Source organism: Poecile atricapillus, chromosome Z, assembly GCF_030490865.1.
Source record: "Poecile atricapillus isolate bPoeAtr1 chromosome Z, bPoeAtr1.hap1, whole genome shotgun sequence".
NCBI lineage: Eukaryota > Metazoa > Chordata > Aves > Passeriformes > Paridae > Poecile > Poecile atricapillus.
This window is the reverse complement of record NC_081289.1, coordinates 56,496,400-56,509,843: the sequence shown is the minus strand read 5'-3', so window position 1 is coordinate 56,509,843 and position 13,444 is coordinate 56,496,400. Positions and strand designations below refer to the sequence as shown.

The following is a 13,444-nucleotide window of genomic DNA, read 5'->3' as shown; positions in this document are numbered from 1 at the left end:
TAGGTATTCCATATGTACCAGCTGATTCCTGCCTGCACATGTATCTTCTTTGTCTCTGCTGTGCTTCTGTGTTTTGGCAGATCTTGCCATCACAGGAGAGGACAAGGTGACCGCACACACTTGTGTGGGCTTGTGAAAGAGCACCACTATTATCCTGGGGTCAACTCAAACCCATGTCCTTGCTGAGGTGAATGGTTACAGCTTTTCTGTAATGCAACAGTACAACAGCAGAGTCTTTCCAAGCCTTGGGGCCTGGATCCATGTTCTTTTACAGCTTCCTTGAACTGCTCACATGAAGTGTGCTGTCCTCAAGCAAGCATTGCTCTTGCCTGCTGTAAAGGTCAGGAAAGGCTTATTCAAAGAAACAGCCTGCATGCAAACAACACACCTCAATGATATCATTGCTTTAATCAGGACAATAATTTGTCAGCCTGCCTGTCCTCTCTGATACACAGATAGAGAGAATCTTGTTTAGCTCTCTTATGATGATAAAATCTTAAGTATTCTTACTACAATTTTGTATTAAAAATGCCTGTTACATTATTTATTCTATAGCTTGCCTTTAGATAATAAAGTATTAATCAGCATGGTAGAAACATGAGAATTACAAGAAGTTTTCTTAGAGTGTCTGATAGGAAAGATAGCTGAAAACTTTCTTCTTTTAGTTTTGTGAGACATTTTTCATATACTTTTAAAGTTACTGGTCTTCATGGGATCATGAGAGAAAAGTCCTGCTTAAATAACTTAATTTCCCTTTATGACAATGTCATCCATCTAGTTGACCAAGGGAAGACAGTAGATGTGGGATTATTTTTATTTTGGCAAAGCTTTCAATACAGTCTCTCACAGTATCCTTCTGGACAAAATGCCCAGCACACACAGATGTATGTGTCCATAATACATAAACAGTATGATTTTATACTGTTGTAGTTTGAGTTTCTTTTCCCAAGAAAGGCATCCAATTTAGGCAGTAACCTGTTTGAGGACTATTCAGGTTTTCAGATGGAGAAATTTTGTTACAGGGCACATGTAGCCCTTAAGCAAGTGGCTTGGGAAGTTATTGCTGTTCCTATATACGCACCAGAGATGGAGGGACAGATTACAAGAGTGCTTCTAGGCCACTGTCATGCCAGGTAGGATGGATTTGCATAAACCCTCTCAAGTTCATTAGGGGCACTAAACTCTGATTGAAGGGTAATAACTCTTTCAACCGCTCTACCAGGACCACAAGCCTCAGGGCAGGTGACTGGAAGTTGTTCATTGTGACCATGTGGTAATTTTATTCTTTCCATTTTTTTTCCTAATAGAATCTTTTTCAAACTTGTCTGTGTTAAACCAGTAAGTTGCTCACATTCTCAGAAATCTTGAGGATGTCTCCTTCCTTCTCTTCACTCTTATCCTTAGGTGTATGTCCCAGGATTTTTTTGCAGAAAATTTGAACATATTTAATTTATTGGAAATTCCACCTCTTAATTTCAAGGTCCATTAGAGGACACAGGTATGGGAATTGACATTTTGACTCAAATCCATGAGAGGCAATATTGATGTGAATATTCTGATGTGCAGTAGGTATAATTTTGGATTTTCGGTTCTGACTCTGCATTGTGCAACTACTCCCTACTACTGAAATATGTACACAAACACAATGTAACATTAAGAACCCCTAATGATTTTATTAGCAACTTAATTATTTTTTCAGGAGAAGGGCATTATGAAGGGACCTTTCATGTGTTAAGAAGTTTTCCAACTAATCTATGAAGGCAAAATCAGCTGGGCTTTGTGAATCAGGGTATTTCTAGATATTAGTAAGAAAGAGATTTTAATCATGTGACAGGCTTGGTTTGTTTTTTTTTAATTGAATTACATAATTAAACAAATGCAATACTAACAGTATTGAGGCTCTCCAGCTTTAGCCCGCTCACAGCAAGCTACTGGAGCCAGGTCCTGTAGCCACTGAAGTGAGAGAGAACTTTGCCAGGGACTTCTGTTGTGCAAGCTTTGTCCTCAAATGAATGCATATACACATAAGAAGTCTTATAGCTCATGCAAATAGGGGAGCTGATGAGTGGGCAAGCTGCTTACAGCACTTTCACTGATTCTACATATGGACATAGTAGGTGGGAAAATGTTTGCACCACCTGCTCAAATTAACTTACTGTTCTTTGCTTTGAATGATCCCCTGGGGAATCAGTGGAGAGCAGGAAACACCCAGCTCTTTCAGACCCCAGTTCAATTTCTTGTAGGAAAAGCTGTTAATGTTTATGTACACCCCAAGGCTTGTGAGAATGGAGGAATTTAACAGTAAAAATTCCATTGTCAAACCAGGGTTTTCAGTACAACTTTAAATCAAGTATCTGGACCCTTCATTCTATTTCTTGTATCCACATGTCACGTTGATATCAGCAGTGATTTTCAGTGCTTCATTAACTGGACTTTATCTTCAACTCATTTGTTTACTTATTTGCAGGGATTAAAACCCATACTGCCATACAGCTTTCAAATATGAGGCAGACAAGTGTGTATTACAGATTGGGAACTGGCATTAGCCCAGATTTTCTGCTCTGTAGCTCTAATCCAGTCAGTTATTAGCTGAAGACAACACTGTGCAGTTTAATTGTTCATGTGTAGGAACAAGACCACAATAATATCTCTGTTGTCTCTCCTTGTCTTCCAAAGCTTATGGGGATTAGGCTTTGTTGTGAGACTTTTGTTTTCCGCTGGTGAACAGAAAGATTAATTTGTGCAATCCTAGGCTTCCTCACTGAGGTACATCTCTGTTTTGCCTTCTTTTCCAGCCTTTCCTGTAGAGAAGCACAGGCTCTGATTTGCCTCCTGGACACAGAAAGCCCAGAGCCAGTGTCTCACATCCACCTTGCTGTCACAGCAATGCCATGTTGCTCGCTCCACATGCCTCCCACACAAACAATCTCACAAAGAGCCCTGTGCCGACGCAGCTTCTGTACCTCTGCCATCAGCACCATCCTCCTCCACATGCACTCTGTGGACTGCACACCTGCCTGTGCCCATGCCACAGTCACCAGCACAGCAACTAGGGCCGGACCCAGGCTGTTAAAGCCTTGCTCACAGTCATCTGCTTCCCTTCACAGCAATCAGTCACGATGAACTGTCCCCACATCTCATGCAAATTTTAAGGGAAAATTGTAAAGTCCAGAGACAGTTGAATTAATCCTGTGTGTGGTTTGGTTCTTCTGATTTATCAAATCAGCTTTGTTGGAGCCAGTTCCAGCCAAGTGCAGCAGCTCTATCGCAGAAGCAGTGTAGAAGGAACAGCTCCTAGACCTTCTCAGCCTCAGGAGAGATACACCAGTGCACGGAGGGCACTGGGTCTGGATGGCACTCTTGACATGGCAGGCTGCCATCTCTGTGCTGCCCGAGTGACAGAACAGCCGTATCCCTTCTGGGCGCAGCAGAATCGCTCTCTAACTTCACTTGTAGCTTGTTTAGCTGATGCTGTTTCAAAGCAACGTGAATATAGGCCATACTCCCTATCCGAGGGAGTGAAGCACGCTGGAGGTGGCCCTCGGGTGCTTTTCTGAGCGATAATAAACAGGCAGCCAGTGAGATCGAAATGACAGAAAACAGCGTCTCCTCCAGGGAGGACGGTCAAAGAAATTCAGCGGAGCTGCTAGTCATTCTGCCTCTCTTTCTTCTGCCTCGCAGTCTGAGATGGATGCTGTGTCCCAAAATCAGGTCAGAGAGGAAGGCTCCGGCAGGCGGCTGTGGAGGCTGTGGGGTGTCCCCCGCAGCATCCCCGAGGGGCGCTGGCGGAGGGCGGCCAGCAGGGGGCGCCCCAGCCCCGCGGCAGCGCCGCTCGCGGCCCCGCCCGCGCCCCCGCGGGACCGGCCCAGCCCCGCCCCCCGCTCCCCTCCCCGCCCCCCGGCCCCGCTCCCCGCCCCCCGCTCCCGCTCCCCTCCCCCCGCTCCCCGCCCCCCGCTCCCCGCCCCCCGGCCCCGCTCCCCGCCCCCCGGCCCCGCTCCCCGCCCCCCGCCCCCGCTCCCCGCCCCCCGGCCCCGCTCCCCGCCCCCCGCTCCCGCTCCCCGCCCCTCGCTCCCGCCCCCCGCTCCCCGCCCCCCGCTCCCGCCCCCCGCTCCCCGCCCCCCGCTCCCGCTCCCCGCCCCCCGCTCCCCGACCCCGCACCCCGCTCCCCGCACCCCGCTCCCCGCCCGCCCGTGAAACCCTCCTTGTGTATCCACCACCCCCTCCTTGCTCCCGGGTTGGAAACGCCAGGGGTGGTGGGGAGGGGTTCTGCTGATCTGCGGAGTGCCCAGCAGTGATGGGTGCGGGTGAGTTTTCCAGGCAGTGTGCAGTACCGACCCCAGCCAAGAATCCGTGAGGCTGGGAATCACGGAGAAAATCTTAAAGCTCACTAATCTAGAGAAGTCAAGAGAAGACGTCACAATGTTTAAACAGGTGAAGGCTGCTACAAAGAGAAAGTTGTCCTCCAGTCCCATAGAGCACGAGCTACTGGACTCGGATACAAGAAAACACCAGTTTAGGTCAGATGCTTGAATAACATTTCGATTACTGAAGGTTTTTGTTTTGGGTGGTTGTAGTGATTTGTTCTGTATTACGAGTTCTTAAGAACCTGTTGTGACATGGACAGACATATGGCCATCCAGGAAACAGCCTGGTACCTTCCCTGGCAATCTGTTCAGGCGCTGATTCAAATGTTGCACTGGGTCTCTATTTGCTACAAACCAGAGATAACTCAAGACAATCGAGCTTTTATGGCTGAAATCACCATTACTCCTATCAGTTCTTAAGAAACCTTATGTAAAAACAACTTTTTAAGAAAGAGAAAGAAGAGAGCAGAATGAATGGAAGATGAAGGCAGGAGGGAGGGAAGAAAAGAAGGAAAGAGAGGAAGGGAAGGCAGGCAGAAGTGCACTTAGCTTCCCCTCCTCTTTTCTAGCCCTGGAAATCCCAAAAATTTCTGGAAATTTCTATGCCTAAGAACAGTGGCATGTTCATGAGGAGCCTTTCTGGCTCATTACACAACAAATTTACTTCAGATACACTGTGCTGTAGCTGGTAATCATTCCATGAAGCTCAGTTTCGGTATAAAAAAGAAGTGCACTTTTAGTAGAGCTGAAACACTGAAGAAATCCGGGAATCATCTACCATGCCCTCTCTTCACTACTGGCATTTGCCATTGATCTCAAAACAATTCCACATCAATAGCAACATTTAAAGAAGATATTCAATGTATTAAATCCAAGAACAGGATTTACATGTCACATTAGGCTTCTCAGAAGACACCAGTGACCCATCTTGCAATTGCTAATTAATGGAGTGTTCAATTACCACAACTCTCTCATTCATTACTCACAGTGAAGCAGAAGACAATTTACAGTCACGCAGGCTCTTGCAGAGACACCACAGTTGTCAGAGGGATCCCTGGCACAGTCCTGGCACAAAGGCAGCTCCAAGACCTCCTGCTGGCAGAGGTCCCTGCTTTTGATAAACTTCCCCCCATTTCAGCCCTCCCTCTCCACTTTCAGAAGTGTTGTGCACCAGAGACCAAGCTGAAACAGCAGAATCTCCAGTCACACTGTTTCACATCACCAGACCTGCATCTTACTTTGGTTCTTGTAAAGACATGTTCAACCATCACAGTTCTTGCTGAGCCAGCAAAGGAAACACTGCCCGAAGTAAGTATACACAAAAGTACCAACACTTTTATGTTGACATAATCAGGGCGCAGCACCACAAGCTAAAATGAAATCAGGCCAGCAAGGTTCACAGTATTCCCAAAAACACAGGGTTTGTCAGTCAGATCAGCTGAGGTCTTTCCTGCAGGGTAAGGCAGTGTTCCCATGCTCTGACCAAGAAATCATTGAACTTTTGCAGCTGAAGCAGTGGGAAACTTAGGAACAGATCTGTAATTTGTCAAGGGGCTCACAGAGTTTGAACAAAACACCATTGGTGGTGTAGGAGGAACTGCAGTCAAAAAAATACTGAACTGTCACTCAGTATCAGCTTGAACCAAACACATGACACTGCAAATAGCTAGGGCTTGAGTATAAGCTTGGCACACACTGATACTTGAGCAAATCTGAGGATAAAATCTGTGATCAGGTGTGTAAGGGACATTACTGCAACTTGATAGTCAGGGTGCTGAGCCTAAGGGCCTCTCATCTGCTGTTTAGCCAAGGTTCACAGGGCTATACCTGTTACAGGACAGCCCTGTGGTGGATTTCGTGCCATGGAAAGCTTGTGGCTGGGCAAGATGATGCCTGGAAGAGGTGGGATTAGAAGCAGACTCAGAAGCAAGCAGCTGTGGTCAGGGGGAGCAGCTCTATCTAGAATGACACTACTCAAAAGGCCGATGTCCTTGGATGCCAATGAAGTCATCAGGCACACTCCCCAAAAGCATCAACCAACTTCTTCTAATGTAGCAGTGTCCCATCTTTCTTGGTGGCCTTCACTCACCAGTTGTGGGAAAAAAAAAAACAAATTTATTTGGAATCAGTGTACAGCACCAGATTAAAATGCCCAAAGTGAAATTTTCTTCCTTTTATGTCAGACACTGCCTGGTTCTTCCTCAGAATTGAAGATCTGTGTAGCTTGCACCTTATTTGATTTGGTGTGTTTTGATCATTCACACATTAAATGTCTGCTCTGTGCTTTTACAGCAAGTGGAAACAGGAAGTAAAACTCCTTGTTTTTGTCTCAACATGTCTGGACTTGATTTCCACGTACCACATACTTGCAAAGCTCAACCTAATCCTAAACTAACCCAGGATGTGAAGTAAGAAAAAATCAGAAAACATACCTTCACATCTGTTCAAATGAAACTGTATTTAGACAACAAATGTGTGTTCAGACTAAATGGGTGTTTAAGCCATACTGTCATTGAACTTATGTTGTGACTTATCAGAAATGGAACAGAGAAGCAGGAAAAGGATAGAAACAATTCCAGGACACAACTGGTTGTTATAATCAACTCTTGACACATTAAAACAAATGTTTTCTTGACCAGTAAAATATTTGTATGTGTCAGCCTAGTAATTTGGAGTATCATCAAATGCCCCTTGTACTTAAACAGGTGATGTAACACAGTTTTTTGTTTTGTGGGTGAAACATCTAACTCTTTTCCAGCAGGAAAAGCCCACTGCAAGAGAGAAAGCGAAGAGCCAGAACAGCGGTGGCAAGCAGGGCTGCATATCGAGGAAGTCATTGATAACTTCAGAGATCATGTCGTTTGGTGGGGTATCCCTGCTATTTCAGTCTTCATTAGACCCACGGCGTGTTTTCACATGGACACCCCGTGCAGTCCCACACCTAGGGGTTCTTTCTTACACTTGCTCACATTTCCAAACGGCTTCCAAGGACGGCCACGCGTGTGCCAGCACGCCGCCAGCAGCCACGGCAGGCACGGACACCTGGGCAGCGCTGCTGGCTCCCAGTCCAGGGCTCCAAGGTGGGTGCCAAGCTGGACCTCCTGCGCCAAGCCGGGCTCGGTTGAGAGCGGTCGCCGTGGCCGCAGAGTTGCTTCACCAGTACAGGGAAGCAGCCTCAAAGACGTGGCTCAATTCCCTGCCAGAAGGACCCCCGCCCCCCACGGAAGCTGAAGGCGCTTGGAAACCCGCTGACGGCAGCCCCACACGCTCCGCTCCGGGGTTCCCGCAGAAATCCCGCTAGGCCCTGGCGGCCCTTCCGCCAGCAGAGATCTGAGCGGCCGCCGGACCCGGCCCGGAGCGGAGCGGCCGCCGGCGGAGGAGCAGCGCGGGGAGAGGGAGGGAAGAGGAGGGGCCAGCTCGCCCCGCGAGCTGGGAGCTGTAGTCCGCTGCCACCCGCTGCCTCGCAACCGGGAGCCGAGGAGGACTACAATTCCCAGGGTGCCCTGCGGGGGCCCCGCCCCGCGCTGACTCCTGCAGCACGTTGTCCGGCTAACGCGCCCCGCGCCGCTCCGCCCGCAGCGCCCCGGACCGCGGCGGCTCCGCCGCTCCCGTCGTCGAGCACGGCAGGTCAGCGGGGACGGGGGGCGGCCGTGCTGTCGCGTCCCGCCGGGCCTGGGGGCGGCGGGGCCGTGCTGGGGCCGACCCCGGTCACGGCGGGTGCGTGCAAGGGGGAGCGGATGGGGGGGTGTCGGGGTTCTCTCGGTGCTCCGAGGAGGGGAGGGGGGCTACAAGCGGCGCGGCCGTGTCCCCTCGCTGCTCGCTCTTGGCACGCACCCGGCCCTGCCTCTCCAGGTGCCGGCCCGGAGCTGCTGCCGGGCAGCGCCCGCTTGGGCGGGGAGGTGGCCGGGGGACGGCGGCCCTACTGGCTCCCGCTGCTGGAAGCGCTCCCCGGGGCTGGCGAGAGAGTTGCAGCCGGGGCTGGTTCGGCGCTGCCCCGCCGGTGACCCCGCGGGCGGCGGGGCCGAGGGGGCCTCTCCGGGCGGGGGCGGCCTCCCGGCGGGCGGGCGAGCGAGCTCCGCCTCGTAGCGGGCGGACTGAGGCGTTCGGCCCCGCTCGTGGGGCAAGAGGAGGCCGGGCGGCCGCTGCCCGCCGCCTCCCGGGGGCGCTCCGCGAGGAGGCCAGCGCTGCCCTGCCCTGCCGGCCGGGGAACTACAGCTGGGTAGGAAACTTGCGGGGAAATGCGACTCTTGGGGCCGTTTGTAAGCGTGTCCTTAGCTCCCTCGTTACGGCTGTTCCCTGGTTTGGGGGTTCCCGGACGTGGCACAACGCTCCTGATCCAGGTGTTTGATGATAAGAGCGTGGGATTTGTTTGGTTCTGGCAGGGAGCTGCGGTAAAGCTGAGACTCACAGTTTTTCTTTTTTTTTTTCTTTTTTTTTTTTTTGGGTCTCTGAACAGTCGTGGCTTTTTCTGAGTTCACCTCTGAAAATAGTTCAAATTAACCTATCTCTTGAACATAACTCGTATGACAGGCATAGCCTGGGCTTTTCTCTTGAGGAAAATACACCGATGCAGATGTCCATATAACAGGTATTTATTTTTACTCCCTTTCAGGAAGAAAGAGACTATTTTTTTTTTTTTGGTAAAACTTGGCAGAAAGTTGCAACTGATGGGTTGGAAAAGTGAGAGAATGGTATGGTCTGTTACAAGTTAGATGCTGTTTTGCAGATGTGGTGGTGACAATACCAGTCAAAAGAAATACCCAGGGTGTCTGGAATGGCACTTCTCCATTTTGTAGAGATGTGTATCTATGCAACTACTGTTCATTTCATCAGTGGAAGTATTCTTTCTTGGAAAGCTAACAGAACAAAGCAAAAAAAAATTTGAAAACCCAAACCAAACAGATTCCAGGGATTTCTCTACTGTATTTTATTGGGCGGTAGACCTTACACAGTAGAGGATAAACACATGTCCATTTAATTATCCTAAGCTAAACGAGTTTATTAATTGAAAAATCTGGGTTGTGGCTGTGGCACTGGTTTGTGCCTTGCTGTTGGTGGCAGTCAGTAGACTTTCAAGATTCAGTAACTTGAATTGAATACTATTGTATTGTAAATCTCAGTTTTAAGTTGCTTATCATAAACTTCAGTCCTCACAGTGTCTGGCACTCTGGCTCTTAAATGTAGACTTGGATATTGTGTAGCTTGGTGCTAGAAGAGTTTGATTTTTCAGTGTATTTCTTCCATATGGTAAATATGATGAAACACTGCTGCTGCTGCCACCACAACTGTGAATGAACCACGTGGTATTGGCGTCTATTTGTGGAGAGTTATATGAGTGCTTTTTTAAAATAATACTTTTTGGAAAGCATCCTCTTTTTCCTTATTTGCTGTTCAGGAAACGTGCAGAAAGAGATTTGGGACAGTCTTTGAAAATGTAGAAATGAGAGCAGGCCAGAGATAAGTGTGCCCCAGATTTAATGGGAGTGGTGTGTAACTGTGTCTGTCTGAGGTGATATCACAGCATGTGCTTTGCCAGCCAATGCCAGTGAGAAAGAAGGATTCTGTAGCTCTCCTTGTCCTGTCAGGAGACGGGACACTGGCTGTCTTTCATAGATGATTTAGTACAAAACCTGACCAATATATTCTCTTGGTGGTGATTGTTACTAGATTAGAAACATATTTGCAGATACCTTTGTGGATTGAATCTGAGATCAGACCTTCAGTTACTGAATGCTTTTTTAAAGGGTCATTCAAATTTCAGGTGGTTTCAACACGTTAGTTAATACTGTGGTTCTGTATTTGAACTTAAAACTTTCGCAGTGAGTGTTTTTCTCCCTTTCTAAAAAGGACTCAAGGGAGCAAAACTTTAATATTAGCCACAATTTATAGATTTGTGTGAAAATGTGCATGAACTCGGTGATAAGTTCTTTTCCTGTATACTTACTTTTCTAATAATAATTTTTAAAAAATAGAGGAGCTGTTTTCTGCTTCCTCCTTCCCTCCCTTGCCTTTAGTTGACGTGCTTTGCAGTTTTGATTGAAATCACAGAGGGATGCAGGAACTTAGCATGTCCATGTTGCAAGAATTTAAACGTCCTGATGACCCTGCATATCAAGCACTACACTGGAGTTCCAGGAGTGTGTCTTCCAGGGGGTAAGCCCTTCAGGCTGTCTGGGCTGTCTATCTCAGGAAGGCTGTGCACACTTTTGAAAGAGAGCAAGAGCCTACACTGCAGCTGAACAATTCCATGACTGCTGGTGAAACTGAAGAAAGTGTCCAGTCACCTGTGTACTGCATCTGGAGATCCTGGTCTTGCCTTGCTAGGATGTGTATCTCGCATGTTGCTCAACTGGTAGCTGCCCTTCAGAAGGACAGCAAGACTGTCAGTTCCTGTGTAGCCTGTAAAGAAGGCCTGTGTGTGAAGAACTGGGATCAGGAGTTTTTGAGGGTTTTCTCATTTCTTGGAAGGGCAGCTGATAGTAATGGAAATAGAGATTTTTTTAATATTTTTTTTAATATATGTATGCTGAATTTTTTAGGTGCAGAGTCCTTTACAGCTGAAATGAGTGGTGCAACAGCTGGATGGACTTGGAAGTAGAACAGCTTTCCTGTGAGTGTGTCCATAGTTCTGAGATGCTAGTGTTACCGTGGGGTTTCTGTGACTGCAGGCTGGAATTTGCTGCCCTGGAGCTTTGTGTCTGAGGAGTTTTTCTTCAGTTCCCTGCCACAGTAGAGCTGTTTCTTGTTGCCAGAAGATGGGTCCATGTCATGTAACTGTTTTTAGCTTTGTGTTCACCTAATGATTTTAAAAGAGTAGATCAGCTTGTTCACTATCGTGTTTGGGGAGAGTAGGATGAAAGGGACAGGCAGAAGAACACTACTGATAAGTAATGTGCTTGGCAGCTGGGAAAAATTTTGTCCTCTAAAATCCCAAATTTACCATCATAAGGATTGCATTTCGAAGTGTTTGTAGCAGAAATGAATGTACTTTTGAGATGCAGCTTCTGCATATTTCAGCAGCCATTGACACTGCAGAACTTACCCATTTCCTTTGCTTGCTGCTTGTAGGTAATGAGCAGAGTGTAAAACCTGCTTCTTCTAGAACTCCATACACATGCAGCAGCTGTGTAATTTTCCTTCTGTTCTGCTTCAGAGTGTTTTGCAGAGGGTTTTCCAAAACCAGAAGTATCGCTTGGTTCATAGATTTATATGGCCTGGAGGGAGGAGATGTACTGGTATCTTACCCCAAGCTGCTGCATACAGGAAAGTCTAATAAATTATTTTAGTTCTACATCTTTGCTGAATTCACATAATTCACATTGGAATACAATAGGAAAGTGGCTTGGATAGATTCTAAAAAACTGTCAGTTTCTGAGAGCCTGTCCAGACTTGAGCCACATCACTGTGATCTTTCTGTCCCATGTTTATAAATTTAGCAGTATCTTTACAACCTCTGCAATCTCTTAAAAGAGTAAGGATTTGAGCTAATGTTTGTTCATAAATCTGCAATGCGGTGCATTAGCATCCTGATTCACCTCATACTTACTCAATTCATCAAGTAGCCCTAGTCAGTGTAATAGCAATAACTTTGTAAAACCACAGAGCATATGAGAATGCTTTCTTGTCTTTCACCAATAAACATGTTTTCTGTGTCCCAGGCCACATATTCTCATGTTTCAACACCTCCTTTCAAGCAAAATTAATGTAGTTTTCCTTGACTTTTATGTTTTAACTTCCAAAGCATGCAAATGGATGGTGACTCTAGTGTGCAAGTACCTGAGTTTAGGCTGCATATGTCTGCAGAGTTCATTTTGCAGGAACACCTCATTGATGCTCAGAGGGTAAAAATATGCATTTTGAAATTTGTGAACTTCTGAGTCATGAGAAACCAGAGCCATGCTCTACAACCATCTGTGATTACAGAACCAGTTGCTCAGTTGAGTTTCAAAGGCGTGGGTTTGTGTCAAAGAGATAACATGCAATATGTGGAGTAGGTCACCTTGGTGATAATTTTGAAATACATTCCAATTTCTGAATTTGTGGCTGTTACATTAATTGGCAGACAGGTTTCAGCTGATGCATCCTGAGTATGAGTAGGCTATCAACAGAGTAGACACCATTTGGTGCTGATGATTGTTTGTAAACATTTGTAAGATTTCTGTTTGTAAGTATGGAAAAAGCCTCATCAACCTTAAATACTCTGTTTATGTTGCAGAGTATGGTGCTGAGACTTAAGTGGGTATTTGTTATTTTGGTTTTGCCTTCTTAGTAGGTTAAATATTATGCATGGAAGGTATTTCAGACTGAGTAAATAGTGCAAAAGTTTGTCTGTGGGAGAAAAGTTGGGTCTGTATCTTCTGAGGTACTGATATGCCTCTTTTGTTTAGATAAAGTAAGTGATCCTGTTAAAGGGTAGCAGCAATTCAAGCATTCAAGTGAGATGTGCTTATGCAGTGCATAATAGGAATGTAAAGTGTTCAAGTTATACATGCTAAGTCAAATATCCATTGCTAGTGAAACTGCAGGTTTAGAGGATGAAAGGAGCACAGCACACTTAATGCACGTAGATGCAGGTAAATTTTTATTGCTGTAACTCATGCCAAGGAAGCTGTGTTCTGGCCAGGGATACTGGTGTTAAGAGGGCTAGCACACGAGTCTGTTTGTGGCAGTCTTTTGTGTGTTCCTGTGGCTTATGTCTAGTTCAGGTCGGTTTTGGCTCAGTTGTAGTGTGACCTGTGTGAGGTGTATTATATTTTCACTGGAAGACTGCCACCTTATTATTTGACAGCTTGATCTCAGATTCAGTCCTTAGCCTATCTCTTGTCTTTCCCACAGCAGCTTTGGGGGAACAAGGATGAATGGCAGTGTCTTGTTACCGGGAGGAAGTGCTGTCCTGTGGGGTGTGTGGGGATCCTAGAAGGACCAATGATCAAAAACAAAGAAAAACTCAGACTGCAAAATTGAAATGCTTTGAAAGTTCCACAAGCCTTCTAACTACTTCTTTAGCTACCAGAGGTCAGATCTGTAGATGTATTTGAGCATCCATATACCTCAGTTACTTATTTGTAAAACGGGAATAT

General features: G+C 46.8%; 1 protein-coding gene across 3 annotated transcripts in view; it reads left to right on the top strand.

The window, feature by feature from the left end:
- The first annotated feature begins 7,973 nt into the window (after positions 1 to 7,973).
- The window catches only part of LOC131573128 (traB domain-containing protein-like), a 33,322-nt gene continuing 27,851 nt past the window's right edge, over positions 7,974 to 13,444 (top strand). Inside the window, exon 1 of one of the 3 annotated variants that reach the window (XM_058826746.1) lies at positions 7,974 to 7,991. The gene's annotated coding sequence lies outside the window, so the exon portion shown is untranslated. Of the gene's footprint in view, positions 7,992 to 8,844; positions 8,953 to 10,955; positions 10,975 to 13,444 lie in introns of those variants that run through there. The other 2 variants (XM_058826745.1, XM_058826747.1) reach the window with 2 other exon arrangements.